We start from the raw sequence: 16,471 nt of genomic DNA on the forward strand, positions 1-16,471 counted from the left end.
CTTTCTTTCTTTCTTTCTTTCTTTCTTTCTTTCTTTCTTTCTTTCTTCCTTTCTTTCTTTCTTTCTTTCTTTCTTTCTTGCAACTAGGGTTAAGTAACTTGCTCAAGGTTACAGGGCCAGTTATTTCTGCGTGTGGTGCTAAGTATCAGAGCCCGGATTCGATCCCAGGTCATCCTGACTCTGGGGCCAGTGCTCTTACTCACTGAGCCACCTGGCCACCCCTAAGCAATTGGGGTTAAGTAACTTGCTCAAGTTACATGCCAGGTGTTTGTGGGTGGGTACTGAGTGTCTGAGGCCAGATTCGATCCCAGGTCATCCTGACTCTGGGGCCAGTGCTCTTACTTGCTGTGCTACCTGGCCGCCCCTTCAAGCGGTTTTCTTGATTTCTATCAAAGGGAATGTTTTATGGAAGGAGTTTTGAACTGAATTTAAAGGTTAGAATGTATAGAGGAAATAAAAGGAGAGCATCCCCAGTCAAGGCTGTTGAAATGGCCCATAGTAAAGGTGGCTTTGGAGAGAAAATTCACAGTAGGGACTGAGCTAGCTGGTAAAGATGACTTATTTAGGGACCCTTGTCATTTAGTCAGTCTAGAACACTGTAGAAAACATGCAGTTGAGGAAGCATGTATATTCTTTGTAATCTTATTCTCTTTCCTTCTCTGAAGCCCAGAGATGGGGGTTATCATCCTTTCTGAATATGTTAGAATTCTTTCTTAGAACCCATCAAATAGTATCCTTTGACTGGTCTTACAGTATCTAGGCAGATAATCCCACTCAGAGTTTTGAGAATTCATAAAACCTAGGACAAAATCAAGGTGTTCAGTCCTGGCTATGAGAGGGGGAAGAGAAGGCAACAAGCATTTCTTAAGCATCTAGTGTGTGCCAGGTATTGGGCTGACCACTTTACAGATATTATTTCATTTGATGGTTAGTAAAACAATATGCTTTCTCTGAAGGATAATCAGCACACTAATGAAAAATTAATGAACTTCTCAAAGCAATGAAATGGAAGTATACTTGTTTGTCTTAAGAATCTACTAACTCTCAATTGTGATTTAATTGGACTTTTGGTGAAACACGCCTCCTTCCTCTTGGTAATGAAATGGTAGATGTAGGTACAGAATGAGGTACACATGATAAAACATGGTCAATGTGTCCATTTATTTTGCTTAACTGTACTCCTTTTTAGAAATGAAAAGGAAAACTTTGGGAGATGATAGCTATGTTTTTAAAAAGAACATCAGTTAAATAATTTTGAGTCTACTTACTCCATGTAGTTAGCTGAATCTATTATCCTAGATAGTTATTTTAAAACTTCCCTGAATAACTCTACCTAGCCTTGATCAGTCTTCAGCTCTGCATTCTTTTAGCACTCTTCTATCTCAATTTGCATGATATTAATTTGCATATTTGACTTTGACGGATTCATTATTTAAGGAGTTTGGGTACTCTTTCCACCTATATATACAATTCGATTCAACATGGACTTATTAAGCACTTATATGGGCAAGGTACTGTTCAAAGCTATGGGGACATGTGGAAGAAAAATAACAGTCTATTTTCAAGGGAGTTTACAATCTAATAGTGAGGATAAGACATATGCCCAAGTATAAAACAAAGCAGAATGTGATAAAAAAAAAAGTTTAAATGCCTGGATTCCATCAAAAGTTAGGGTTCTAGACAATATGTCTGTCCATTATTCAGTACTCTGTCTCCCATTCAGTGAGTAAGAGTAGATAAGAAATCAGGCAGATCACTCTGGCTCTCACCAACTGGCCAACTGTTTGTAACTGGATGGCTCAGAGTGAATGTAAATAGCAATTGTTTCTGTCTTGGCCAGAAACCCTGAGAGTCTTCTTCCCAGATTGATTTTTTTGTTTTGACTAGGTAAAAGAGGTCATTTTTTGTCTCATTTCTTACCTAGCCCTTCATCACTGAATAGACATTGCCTCAGTATAATGTTAAGGGAATCTGAAGATCTTCCCTGTCCCTTAATAGGCCCATGTGACTTGCTTTGAGCTTTGGCCCAGACCACAGCTTGAGTCACATGGAGCTCATGGTGGGAGGAACTTGCCAAACAGAACAGGTGGAACAGGAAGAGAGAGCTAGTGAGCTGGGAGAGAATGAGGCAGAGCTGAGATGGGAGCTGAGGGAGAGCAGGTAGAGTGAGTGAGGGAGGGAGGAATTTTGCTTAGGGGAGCTTGTTTTTAGGGAGGTGTAATGGAGGGAAGACTTGGGGATGGTGGTGCTTCCTGGATTGGTTATGTGTATAAACTTCTTTGTTACCATGCTGGAATTGGCTTTCTGGTATCTGAATAAATATCTTGATTTCATCTTTGAGGAAGAGAGTTTGTTATATTTTGCAATTCAACCTTGGAAATACATCTGCATGTTCATGGCAGCTGTATGGGTATCACATTGGCCATTATACTTAGTCAGACTGAGACCTGGGAAAGAACTTAGCATAAAAAGGCCACTACATCCAGGGCCATCTCCAGTTGTCCTGATCTATATCTGGCCATTGGACCCAGATGACTCTGGAGGAGAAAGTGAGGCTGGTAATTTTGCACAGCCCTGCATCACTTAAATCCAATTCACTTGCAAGTGAATCACCTTCCTGGTGCCATGGTCCTCTTTGAGAGTGAAGGAAAAATAAATAACAACTCTGTCTTCTCTGCAATGGATGTTCTGGGCTCTTTATCTACAAGTATGTACCCATCATGATCTTTTAGTCACAGTTCTGCACTCCCTCCCTACTGATCTCTCCTTTTCCTTCTTAACCTAGATTCTCAAACCTTGATGGTCATAATGAAATGACTGGTTTAATTAAATTACAAGAAATCATAGCAAAAATCAATATGATAAAAGGTAACATTACAAACACTTCCTAGCATCCAATTTTCACGCCTTCATTGAAGCCTATTTTCCCTTTCTTTAATCTTCAAACAGTCCCGAGTATCTTAGACACATGGCATAGCACACTTATGTGAGTTCTCTTATTCAGTGTTTGTTCTTTTGTATCCTCAAGTCATGACTTTAGTCTTTTGCTATTCTTCCTGCTCCTGGAGCCACGTAAAAGATCATCAAGGCTGACACTGACTAGAAACTTCCCTTTCTTTCTATCAAATGCTAGATCCAGGAACTCTCAAACTTGAGATTTTTAGAGGGGAAGGGCCAGGCTGGCCCTGTCCAGGAATTCCCTTTTTCTCTTCAAAGATTAAAAATCAAAAATTCCTGCTACCTGTGAATGTCATTTCTCCTCTCCTAGAATCACAGGACTGAGAGCATGTACAGCTGCTACGGGCTTCAGTCACTGTCTCTCCACAGCTGGATCTAGGCACTCAATGTCCAGAAACTTGGGGTTCAAGAACATGAGAGTTCTCCACCACTCCCTCCACTGCTACCATCTCTGAGATTAGGTGGGTTATCAGTCAAACAAGCAGGGGGCTATGCTCCTTTAGGGGTCAAAGTTCACCTGCTGGTCTCTGGTTTCTGATGTTTAGAAAAGGAAAAAGGGTATCATTTGGAGCATTTCCTTCCCACATGTCAGGTTCCCAGAAATGCTGAGCCATGCCCTAGGTATCCTGTTTGTCTGCATTCTCCCAGAACCATAGGTGATAAGTCCCCATTTATGTATTTACTTTTACTAAGACAGCGCAAAGACACAATTGAAAACAAACACATTTACTGAAACAGTATAGTAAGAAAAGTAGTATAACATTTCCCTCTAAGACTTCCCTGGGCCACACTCTCCCTTAAACTCCCATATCATCTAGTGGGAAAAAGTTAGCCAACATAGTGAACACAAAGGCAACACATAGGGTACCCATGTACCCAGACAGAGGCATATCACATCTTCAGTATTGCAGGACCACTGATGTCTTCTGGCAATGTCATTCTGCTGTTCCTATTGAACACTGAGTCACATCTCCATTGCTCTCCTGTGGACCTGCTCCTCAGTGGTCATAGTCACTCCTGGGCATCTCTGCTGTGTGAATGAATGGTTGCTAGTTTCTCTTTTCCACCAACTTTGGGTCTTTAGCTGAAGCTTTTAGCCAAAGTGCTACCTCTTCCCCAAAGAGGAATAGGTTCTTCTATCTTTCTTTTAGCCAAAGGGCTTAAACTTTTCCTTTTTCAGTGAGAGTCAGGCCCTTCACGTACCCAGTCATCAGACTAGAAAAAATCCAAAACAAAACATCAGTCACATTCTTTCCATATGGTCGAGGACCTGTGGACTCTTAAGTAACTTCTTTCTGGAAAATAGAACAACCAGTCAGTTAATTAGGTCCAGAGCAGTTAGTCAGTTTTTAAAACTAATTCCTCTAGCCATTTAAAAATTTTTTTTCTTCCTTGTTTCTCTCCCACTGGAAACTAAACTATGCCCCATAAATCTAGACATTAAAAAAAATTATCTAAATCAGTTTTAAAACATAATTGCTCTAATTAATCCCACTTAAAGGAAGAATATTTATTTCAAGTCTCTCTGAATTAGGGTCAGAAAGTTCCCTTAACTTCTGACATGGACATTCCCCTCAAACAAATTCAGAGGCTACATCCCGACAAGCCATAAAAGACTATCTGAATCCGACATAATTTTCCTCAGTACCTTTCCCAATACCCATGACCTTTCAGATACCACACAGTTGCTCAACAATTGCATCTGCCACTTATTTCAGTACCCAAGCCTGTATTTCATCTGGGTTAGATGACTTGAATTTATGAAGGGCGGTTAGGTACTCTCTCCCTATTTCCTTGTTTTTCTTGGGTATCAACTCCCTCCTAATCATTTTTGTTCTGTCCTCTTCAGTCCAGAGATCATTCTTCTTGTCAAAGAAAACCAAAAAAAGGAAGAGGTGAGCTGGTTTGGCTTCTTGCTATTATCAATTATCACCCCTCCACCACAAACAGTGCTCTTAATCTTTGATCCACCTTTTTTTTTCTTTTCCATAAATAGTTTTAAAAAACTAGGTAGCTAGGTGGTGCAGTGGTTAGAGTGCTGGGCTTGAGGTTGGGAGACATGAATTCAGATTCAGGCTCAGATACTTGCTGTGTGATCCTGGGTTAACCACCATTTGCCTCACTTTCTACATCTGTGAAATTGGGATCTTAATAGTATCTAACTCCCAGGGTTGTTGTGAGACCAAATGAGATAATAACTGTAATGCACTTAGCACAGTGCCTGGTAAATAGTAAACACTATATAAATGTCAGCTATTATTAAATTTTTAAAAATCCTTGGTTTTCCTTACTAATAGCTCATTCTGATATTGATACATTTTGTTTTTACAAGAAAATCTTCCCAACAAACAAGTTTACAAAGTACATTTCCCGAAAACAGATTATTGATTATCAACAGAAAAAAAACACACATATTTCCTATAACTTTGTCAGTTTGGCACTCTTTTCTCAGAGTTATTTCATCTCTCCCTTTAGTCTTGAAGGATGAGTTCTAGGTTCTTTTTTTGATCATGGCTTTTAGGTAGTCCAATAATTTTTAAATTATCTCTCTTGGATCTATTTTCCAGGTCAGTGGTTTTTCCAATGAGATATTTCACATTGCCTTCTATTTTTTCATTTGTTTGGATCTGTTTAATATTATCTTGATTTCTCATAAAGTCACTAGCTTCCATTTGCTCCAATCTAATTCTGAAGGAATGATTCTCTTCAGTGAGCTTTTGAGGTTCTTTTTCCATCTGGCAAATTCGGCTTTTCAAGGCATTCTTCTCTTCATTGGCTTTTTTTCATAGCCTCTTTTGCCATTTGAGTTAGTCTGTTTTTTAAGGTGTTATTTTCTCCAGTCAGGTTGTTGACTTGCTCTTCATGATTTTCTTGCCTCATTCTCATTTCTCCTTCCAATTTTTCCTCCACTTCTCTTATTTGGTTTTCAAAATCCTTCTTAAGCTCCTCTGTGGCCTGTGAGCAGTTCATATTTTTCTTGGAAGCTTCTGGTGCAGGAGTTCTGACTTTGATGTCTTCCTCCTGCTCCATGCCCCAATTTTTTTTGTCCCCCCAAAAGGAATTCAAAGTCCAATTGCTGTGCTTGCTTTGCTTGCTCATGTTGCCACTCAATTACTTGACTTTTGAGCTTTTTGCCACAGTAGAACTCTGCTACCAGAGAGGAGAGCTTTGTCCTATATTTTTGGGGTTTTCTCAGCTGCTGGAGCTATTAGTTGGGTTCCCTCTCTGAAGCCTCCACTGGTTCTGGCACACTGGTCACACACTCCAGGACCTCTACCCTAGACAGTAATCCAGATCCAAGCAGGTTAAAGCAAGAGTGATTACCTCTCAGACTAGTTGCTTGGTCCCCCTACAATCTGCAGGCCAGGAGCTCTGGCAGCCGCTGCTGTGCCTCAGCCACTTCTCCCTCCTGGGGGCAGAAGCCAGACCACACTCTCGGACCCCCTGTTCCCAAAGTCCACTGACCTCTCACTTTGTCTTTAGCATTTATTGATAATTCTGGAAACCACCACAGCTGCTAGTGATCCACTCTCCCAATGTCCCTCTAGCTGTGGCTGATTGGGCCACCCTGGGGCTAAAACCAAGTACTCATTGCTCCCAGCAGGCTGCGACTGACCCTTCTTGCTGGTCTGCTGGGCTATCTTCAGTAGGAGGTTTGTTTCTCTCTGTCATTTTGTGGGTTTTGTAGCCCTAAAGTTTGTTTAGAGTCATTTTTTATAGATATGTGAGGTGGTTATGGGGGGAGAACAGGGAGTCTTCCTGCTTCTATGCCACCATCTTGGCTCCTCCCCCTCCCTTTAGTCTTTATTTACACTATTGTAATCATTATGCACATTGTTCCTTTGACAAATCTGTCAGCATCTCTCTGGATTATTCATACTTGTCATTCATTAGTATGCCATATTTTCCAGTTACACTAATATTCCTTAATTTGTTCACCTATTCCCAAACCATGGAATATATATTTTATTTTTTCCTTCCTGTTATTACTTTTAAAATCCTGCTAGGAACATTTTTGTGTGATTGGATCATTTTTTGCTGTTAATAACCTCCTTGGGATATAGTCCTAGTAGTAGGATCTCAAAGTCAAAGGTATGAAGAGTTGTTACTTTTATTGAATAATTCCAAATAATTTTCCAAAGTAGAATTGAATCAGTTCACAGTTCCACAGAATAGTGATGAATTGAGGTGCTCACCTTCCCAAAGGCTTTCCATCTTTTTCAGTCTTTGTTAGCTTGATGGGTATGAGGTGATAAATCTGGGTTGTTTTAACTTGTATCCTTATGATTATCGGTAATTTTGAAAATTTTTAGGTGCTTGATTTTTTTCCTCGTTTTCTTTTTAAAATATTTGTTAATGTATTTTGGCAACTTATCTATTAGGGTCATATACTTGTGTCAATTCCCTAAATAGTTTGGATGTCAAACTTTTATCAAAATTATTTAGTGCAAAGGCTTTAACTATTTAGATCTCCTGTTATTGTTGCAAAAAATGTTTTGTAATATTACATAATTCCTGCATGTCTTGGTTATCATATAGTTAATGATAAAAAAGAATAAAAATGTATTTATTAAGTGTTTACTATATGCTTGGCACTGAGCTAAGTACAGATGTATAGAAATACAAGAAAGCAAAATAGTCTGTATCCTCAAGAAACTTAGATTTTATGGTGAGTGGAGAGTGAGATAACATACAAAGAAGATCACAAAAATGGGACTTTGGGGCATGTATTTTGGAGAAGGCTAAGTTATATAAAGTCCTGCTTCTGAGGGAGATTAGGTGAAAGTTCATCTATCAGTATCTATGGTTTTATGGGGCATAGTTCAGTTTCCAGTGGGAGAGAAACAAGGAAGATAACCAGAGGACAGGTGGCATGGTTTAGAAATGACTAGGAAGAATCATTTAATAGATTCTGTTGTTGTCTTATATAAAAATCATTAAATTGTTTAATGGATTTTGTTGTTGTCTTAGATAGACCTTTTCTTCCTACCCCTTCTTTCTGCATTTCTTAGTAATACAATAGTCTTTCTGGTAAGACTTGGACTGGTGACCTTGAAAGGGAGACTAAATTGCTAAACTCAGAATTGGATTTCTTTCTAATATAAGTGAAAAGAACTCATTATCAAAGTTAGGACTAGAAGTAGGAGTTTTCCCATACAGTAACAGTTTTAAAAATCTTGTTGAACAGTCAGAGGAGGACAATTAGAGAAAAAATGGTAAACTAGCAGATGGAGGACTCTTCTGGAAGAAACATTGAAAACCCCAACTCAAAGTATATTCTGCATATAGATACCTTATATTGCTTGCAACAACCTCCCTTTCCTACTGCTCCCTCTTAGGCCAGACCAAATCACTCACTTGATCACTTTTTTTTTTGTCTTTTTGAGGAGAGAAGGCAGGATAATTGGGGTGAAGTGACTTGCCCAAGGTCACACAGCCAGTAAGTGTATCAAGTATCTGAGGTCATATTTGAACTCAGGTCCTCCTGACTCCAGAGCCAGTGCTCTATTCTCTGCACCACCTAGCTGCCCCTATTTTTTTCTTTTTTAAATCAGTCTTCCATAATAAGTTTGTTTTGTGTTAGGTAATCCCTTTCCCAATGCTAACCTACCATTTAAATAACCTTTCTCTTCCTCTCTATCTCAGCCCAGTGACTTGTTTAAGTTTATTGTACTTAATACTACCAATATAATTTATTTTAGTGTTTCCTTTTCCAGGTCATGTAAGAATTCAATTCCTGAAAGAGCTATTTCTCCCCACTTCCCATTTCTGTCAGACTGAATTTCATTAACAGGTTCCAAATATGAGAAATACTAAGTTCCTCCCTCTTATTTCTATTTTTCTTTTCTAGAGTATTTTGTTGTTGTTGTTGACATTGTTTATTTTTTTAATGTCTATAAAGTTTGGTTCTCTCTATAACCTTAGGACTGGGTGGTTCTCTGCAGTAACTATTGTCTTTTCTTTCTCTTTCAGAATATGAGCCCTGAATCATCACTTAGACCTCTTTGAACTATTCAAATTTGTTTATCTTTCTTAGGTTTCTTTCATCTGGTTCATTTGCATTTCAAAGACTCTACTCAGCTCTGTTGTTTGTCAAGAATGCTTAGAAGTCATTGATTCTGTTCAAATTCATATGATCTGAGATTTAGAGCTGTGGGACCTTAGAGGTCTTCTGGTCTGTTCCCTCATGTTACAGATGAGATACTGAGGCCCAAAGAGTTTAAGCAACTTGACCATTGTCACAAAGGCTGTAAGCAGCAGAGTCAATATTAAAGCCCAACACCATACTACCTCTTGGTCCATTTATTTTTCTTTTAGGATTATGCTCAATGTTGCAATCTTAAATACAAATCCTTTTCCTTACTTTTCAGTGTAACATATTCCAATTTGTTTGTGACTGGCGTTCAGTGGTCTCTTCCCAGGTGCTTGCTATATTTTCTGTTTGACTGGAAATTATCAGCAATATTTCTGTGAATATTTCTGAGCATGTTAAATCTAGGGTTCTTCTCTGGTGGTTGCCTGTGCATTCTATTGATAGGATAATAATAGCTAACTATATCGATTTATATAACACTTAGTATGTGCCAGGCACATATAGTGCTTTACAATTATCATCTCATTTGATCCTCACAACAACCTTGGTCAGTAGGTGCTATTTTCCCCATTTTACAGATGAGGAAATGGAGACAAACAAAGGTTAAATGACTTGCCCAGGGTCACACAAGCTAGTAAGTATCTGAAGTCACATTTGAACTCAGGTCTTCCTGACTCTAGGTTTGACACTCTATCCACTATGCCAGCTAGATATGGTTCTAATATTTCAGCATAACTTAATTTTTAAAGTTAATTTTATTTTAAGATTTCTCAAAATGTTTTGAAGTTTTTTGTTTCATCATATCTTTCTATAAAGTTTCCAAGTTTTATATCCCAGGTCAAACATTTTAGGTCATGCTTTTTATTGTAGATATTTTGTACATTATTCCAGTTTTGCTGTCTTAACTTTTCTTTATAGTTCATATTGTACCATTGGATCTTTAAGTTATAAGTCCTTTATTCTTTTTTTTTTTTCAGGGTATCCACTGCTTTCATGAGATTTCCAAGCTTCTGTTCCAAGGTGTAGATAATTCTTTTGAGTTTTCATTAAGAGCTCAAATTCTACTCCTTACTTTTTCCTTTGGTTCTTTCTATCCACTCTCAAGGTTATTGTGACCATTTCATTCTGTCTTCAGGAGTTCTAATTTTAATTGTTGCTATTTTAATATTGGCATTTTTTACTCTGTAACATGTTCACATTTTGGAGGAGTTCTTTGCTTGCTCATTTTCTGTATGCTGCTTTTTTTTTCATGTGGAGGCCTTGGTAGATGTATGGGAGATTATTCCTTTCCTTTCCCCTATTTTATTTGTTGTTCTTGTTTTTAGTTTATTTGGTGCATTTCTAGCTATTTGGAAGGAGAGCTAGGCTTACACACAGATTCTCATTCAGTCTTACATAAAGCACCTTTTCTTTTGTTCCAGTTAGCTTTAGAGCAGACCTGGGTCCCTCTTTTATCTGGTGCTGAAAGTTCTGTTTTGTCTAGATCACTGGGGCTGGCTAAATTATTGAGGAGGAGAGACTTTGAGAGGCAAGAACAGATGCTGAGGTGGCTGGTAGAGGTGTTTAGTAGTGGTTCACCATACCTGCTGATAGACCCAGCAACCTTCTGTCCCAGTATCAATCACTCTGCCCAACCTAAATCATGAATCCCAGGGTAGGGAGTGGAGATTAGAGAGTTGAGAGGGAAAAGAGTATAAGCAGAAACAGGGAATTGATAATATGGTCCTGTGTTGTTATTATTATTATATTTTGGTGATATAACTACCCTATAGGAATCTTTCCTTTCTCTGTCTCTCTTTTTTTTTTTTAAATACTGTATTAAGCCCATTTCTTTTTGAGGTGATGAATGGGAGCTGGCTTTATACATAACCTCTCACTCAACTATTTTCTCTCTGTGTCATAATTTAAAAATTCATACTCCATTATCTATCTTTGCTTCTACCTTCTATATATGTCTCTTAAAATCTGAGTTGATTGACAAATTCCCAGTGGATCCACATTGGACTCTAGATCATTTCCATTTTTTCCCCTCTCACTGGAATTATTTCACCATGCCTTCACAATTTAATTATTGATAGTTTTCAATTCTTCAAACTTTTCTGTGAACCTTTCTCAAATTTGCTTTTCCAAAATCTAGAGCGCACATCAGACGTTGGCAACCTTCCTTTTCCTTCTCTACCACAAATTACAAGTATTCTGGCTTTACTTTCACTGAGTGAGGCAATATACATCTTCCCCTCAGAATTCAGGGTGTTTCTCTTCTAATGATATCAGCTTGAATCTCCATTCTGCGTGTGTTTTCACCATTGTTAGCTACCTGTGAGTAGCTCCCCAATTCTATTTAACCAAATAACATCAATTAGTTTTTTACAAGGAAATATTAATTTAACATATCAATAAAATATTTTTTAAAAGAAAGCTATTGCAATAATCCAGGAGAAAGGTGATGAGGACTCAGGTAGTTATTGTGTGAATAGAAAGAAGGAAACAGATGACAGATGTTATGGAGAGGAAAATGACAAGATTTAGAAATTGATTCGATATGTGGGGTGAGAGAGAACAAGAAGCAGAAGATGCCACCAAAATTGCCAACCTGAATAAATGGAACTTCTGAACACAATAAACAAAATAGCAATCAAAAGAATATATAGATTATCTCCAAGAAGGTGGGGAGTGGTGGAGGGGGAGCCACTTATGTAGGAAATTGCAAACGCTAAAACACATAGTGGTTAATTTGAACAATTCCAATGACAAACAAAAAATTATATAAACAACCAGGAGAAAGTCCTTCAAATAAAAAGGAAAAGAAATTCAGATAACACAAGACTATTCTGCATTTATGATAAACCAAAGGAGGAGATGGAGTAATGCATTCCAAAGAGCAAAGAAGCTCAAGATATAATCCAAAGTGACATATCCTACAAACCTGTCTAATCACTAATGAAAAAAGGTAGATAAAATAAATAAAAATTTAATAAAATTTCAATTTTTAAATAGAGATTCAAAGCATTCCTACAAAGAAAACCAGACCTGAGTTGATTATTTGCTTTGCAAACACCCCAGACAACAGAAATACAGGAAAAGTAACCAAATAGAGCAATGATTCTCCATTAGCAGCTCTGCTTGGTTCTGACCTCATTAACATCATGTTACCCCTATGATAAGTTGATCATCAGAAATCTAAAATCTCATCACCATGCAAATTAACTTGGCTTTTGATAGCATTTTCTTCGCTTTGCTTTTTGGAGGGGGAAGGCAGGGCAATTGGGGTTAAGTGACTTGCCCAAAGGTCATATGGCTAGTTTTGTGTTAAGTGTCTGAGGCTGTATTTGAACTCAGGTCCTCCTGACTCCAGGGCCAGTGTTCTATTCACTGCATCACCTAGCCACCCCATACTCAGCATTTTCTTAACTCCCTTAGTTGCCTCTCCTCTGACTGGGTGACTAGAAGGCAGAGCAAAAAAGTTTTCTGAAAGTTTTCCTTTGTAGAGGGCTCAGAACTTTCCAAGTGGCTTTTCACTTTCTATCAGTTGCTCTACTGGAATAACATATACATCCTAGTGCATCCTCCCCCTACTTTTTGGCTTCTTTTTGTGTATTATCTCTTCCCTTTTGATTGTGATTGTGAGCTCTTTGAGGGCAAGGAATGTCTTTTTCTTATTTGTATCCTGAGAGAATTGTGGGAACAGGGTTTAGGTAAAGATAAAAACATGAAGCGGTATATAAAAACTGAGATTCTCTAAAGTCTCAGGGGAATTATGGGTTCCTAATTTCATGTTCTTCTTATGGCTATGCTGTTAATAGGATTAGCCCTATATGGCTTGAACTGGTTTTCAGCACCTGAACTAGTTACAGGGAAACCAAATGCAGTAAGTTGTATAAAACTATATTGTTTTGCTACTGGCAAACTTTAGCAAAATTACTTAGGAATCTCTACAAGTGATTTGGAACCAGAGAAGTAGAGTCTCCTTCAGAGCTGTCCTGAAAATTAGGCCTACTCCAGAATGTCTAATAGAAGATATTACTCAAATTTTGGGGGAAAAACTATCAAGAGATGAACAGGAGAAAACATAAATCCAACTCTCATAAACTTTAAATTTGAATGAAGTAAACAATTCAATAAAGCAAAAAAGAATGACATGTCAGATAAGAAAATAAAAGTCCAAAATCTGTTGCTTATAAGAAACACCTAAAAACAAAAGAATCACAGGATAAAAATGAAGGACTGAAACAATAAAGCTTACAATGAATCAAATGAATACAAAAAAAGCAGACATTGTACTTGTGCTATAAAACAAAGCAAAAACAAAAATTCACAACAAAATCCTTTCTCTTTGGTAAGAGATTTATTAGCACTAAGAGTTCAGTGACCTGTCTTCCCATTTATCTTTTTGTCACATTCTTCCACCCTCTAACCTCCTGGCACAGGTAAGGATTTCCCTTTGCCTCTTCATATCCTTTCTCTTCTTTGTTTCCACATTGAAGAGTTCTCCCATTTTTGTTTATTTGAAAAAATATTTTATTTGTTTTAATCAGCTAAAATCTTCCTTCTCACCTTCCTATCCAAACCTCCTTACTCTCAATTGAGAAAATAAGTGAAACAAAATCCATTACAAACATGTATAATCAATCAGAATAGCTTTTCACATTGGTCATGTCCAAAAATATTTTTGTTTCATTCTATATTCTGAGTCTTTCACCTCTCTGTCAGGAGGTGGGTAGTATGCGTCATCATGGGGAATCCTGGATGGTTAGTTACACTAAGTGTGCAGCACAACTTGTTCAATTTCCCAAATTATGAGTACCCCCTCAAATTCTCATTCTTTGCCACTACAAAAAGTTTTAAATATTTTATACATACTGTTAGTGTGTTTTGCTTAGAACTAATCCTTCCCTTAATCTATCACTTCCTCTAATTCCCCCTCTCCCTTCTTCCTTTTCTTTCCCAGATGAGTGAAACTTTGTGTGTGTTTGTGTGCATTCTTCCTTCTTTTGACCTGCTCAGATGAGAGTGAGTTTCTAGTGTCAGCCATTCCCCTGCATCAAACCTCTTTATTGAAAATTCTACTTGCAAACCTTGATTATGTGATAATTTCTTTAATCTTCCTTTACCTTCCATCAGTGTATTCCTTGTCCCCTTTCTTTCCATTCTTTTTTTAAGATCATCAAGATATAACAGAATCACTGCCAGGTCTTGTCTAATTGAACTCCCTCTATGACCCCCTGATGATATAAGGGATTAGAGGAGGGGAAACACATGTCATCTCCCAGTATTTGAATTATGCAAATTATCCTTGCTTCATCCTCTATCATTGTTCATTCATATTTACCTTTTTATATTTTTCTTAAATACTGTGTTTGAAGTTCAAAGTTTCTACATATCTCTGGTCTTTTCTTGAGGAATGCTTGGAAGTCCTCTATTTTATTAAAAATTCATTTTTCCACATTGTAGTATTGTACTTAGTTTTGATATAGGAGAATTGTTTTTGTCTATAAGCACATGTCCATTAACTTCTGGAATGCTGTATTCCAAGTTTTCTGTTTATGCATAGTGGTGGTTGCTAAATTGTGTGATTCTGACTGCAGTTCTTCAATAAAGGCTGCTTGAATTATTTTTTATTTGACCTGGAAATTCTGGATTTTTACTCTGATATTCCTGGAAGTTTTCCTTTTAGAGTTTCTTTCAGGAGGTGACAAATGAACTAGATCTAGGCAATTTTCTTTTAAAAAGTCTTGAAATAGGATATATAGGTCATTCACTTTTTGGTCATAGGATTCAGATAGTACAATGATTCTTACATTTTTTTCTCTTTGATCTTTTTCTTAGGGCAGTTGTTTTTGCTAAGAGATACTTTAGATTTTCTTCTTTTTTTCAGTCTTTCCACTTTGTTTTAATATTTCTTGTCACCATATTGAATCATTGGGCTTCTATTTGGTTCATTCTAATTTCTAGGGAGTTTGTTTTGGGGCACATCTGATAATTCTTGTGCCAAGCTCTTAATTCCCTTTCCCATTCTTTGTTCCTTAGTGCTAATTTCTTTTCCATTTTCCCCCTCAAGCACTATTATTCCATTTATAAGAAACATCTTAAAAAATTTTTTTAACTCTTGCTTCATGTATTTCAGGCATTCTAGTTGAGTTTGTGTCCAACTTGTGTTTTTCTCTGAGGTGTTGCTTGTCATTTTGGAGTTTTTGGAGTTTTGGAGTCATTCTTTTCTTTGGGGTTTACATCTTGAGCTTCCCATCCACCATAATAGTTCTTTATGGTAGGATTCTTATTTTGTTTGCTCATTTTCCCAGCCTACTGCCCGACTCCAAATGTGATATTAGGGCTGGGCTATGCAGCACTTCTAGAGATACTAGTCATGTTGCTGTTTTCTTGAGAGGTATTGAGCATTATTCCAGGATCTCAGTGACAGGTTGGGAATGGGACCTGTAAGCTTTTTATTCTCCCAAAGTGGTCTTATGTAGGGCAAAGTCTGATTGCTGTCACCCTTGGTTTGAGTTCTGAAAATTCCTGATCTGGGTTTGAGTCTAAGCAAGAATAGACTCTTACCAGACTGAATCCCTAGTAACCAGCTGAAAAACTCTTGATTCAGAGTGGCAGAAATGTAGGCTCCCCTTTGTTTTGGGATTCCTGCCCTGGTTATTCCTTTAAAGACTGTGCCAGATGCTAGAAATGAGATCCTATTCTGTACCTGAGGTCTGAACCACATTGTGGCTGCTGTTGTTCTTAATTTCCTCTTTTCTAGGTACATTGCCCAGGACCTCCCTATGGGAAAACACTTACCCCTCTGCACAAGTCCCATTCTCAGTCTACCCAGGTTCTGTCACTTGGAACTGAGTGACACGTTGCCTATTTGCACTTCTCACAGTGCTCCAGTATGAGCCTGGGACTTCCTGTTGTCCAGGTGCAAACAGCCTCTCCCTGGACACTGGAATGATCCAGGTGGCATGTTCCTAGCCTGACCCAATCTCCAGTGTCCCCATACCTCCTTGTCTGTGTCCTTATGATAAGTTGCAGAGTGACAAAGCAGATCTAGGAGAGCAATTAACACAATCACAACATCACTGTACAGAAAAACAGCTTTGAGAGACTTTAGAACTCTGAGTAATAAAGTCATAAACCATAATTCTAAAAGACTGAAGATGAATTATGCCATCCATACCTTGCCATAGAGGTGAGGAACTTAAAGTTCAGAGTGAGGCATGCATTTCTGGATATGGTCGATGTAGGAATTTGTTTTGCTGGAATATATGTTTATTCTAAGGATTTTGTTTTTGTTTTTTAATTATTTAAATGGGGGATTGGAAGGAGAGATAATAAATGTATAAATAAAGAATGAATGAATGAATTTTTTAAAATGAGTAGGTAATAATCATGATATGCTTTGTTATGGTTAAACCATACCTGGAGTAT

Source organism: Petaurus breviceps, unplaced genomic scaffold, assembly GCF_028583685.1.
Source record: "Petaurus breviceps papuanus isolate PSGF00001 unplaced genomic scaffold, PetGlider_PUasm1.0 64, whole genome shotgun sequence".
In the NCBI taxonomy this organism is placed as follows: Eukaryota; Metazoa; Chordata; class Mammalia; order Diprotodontia; family Petauridae; genus Petaurus; species Petaurus breviceps.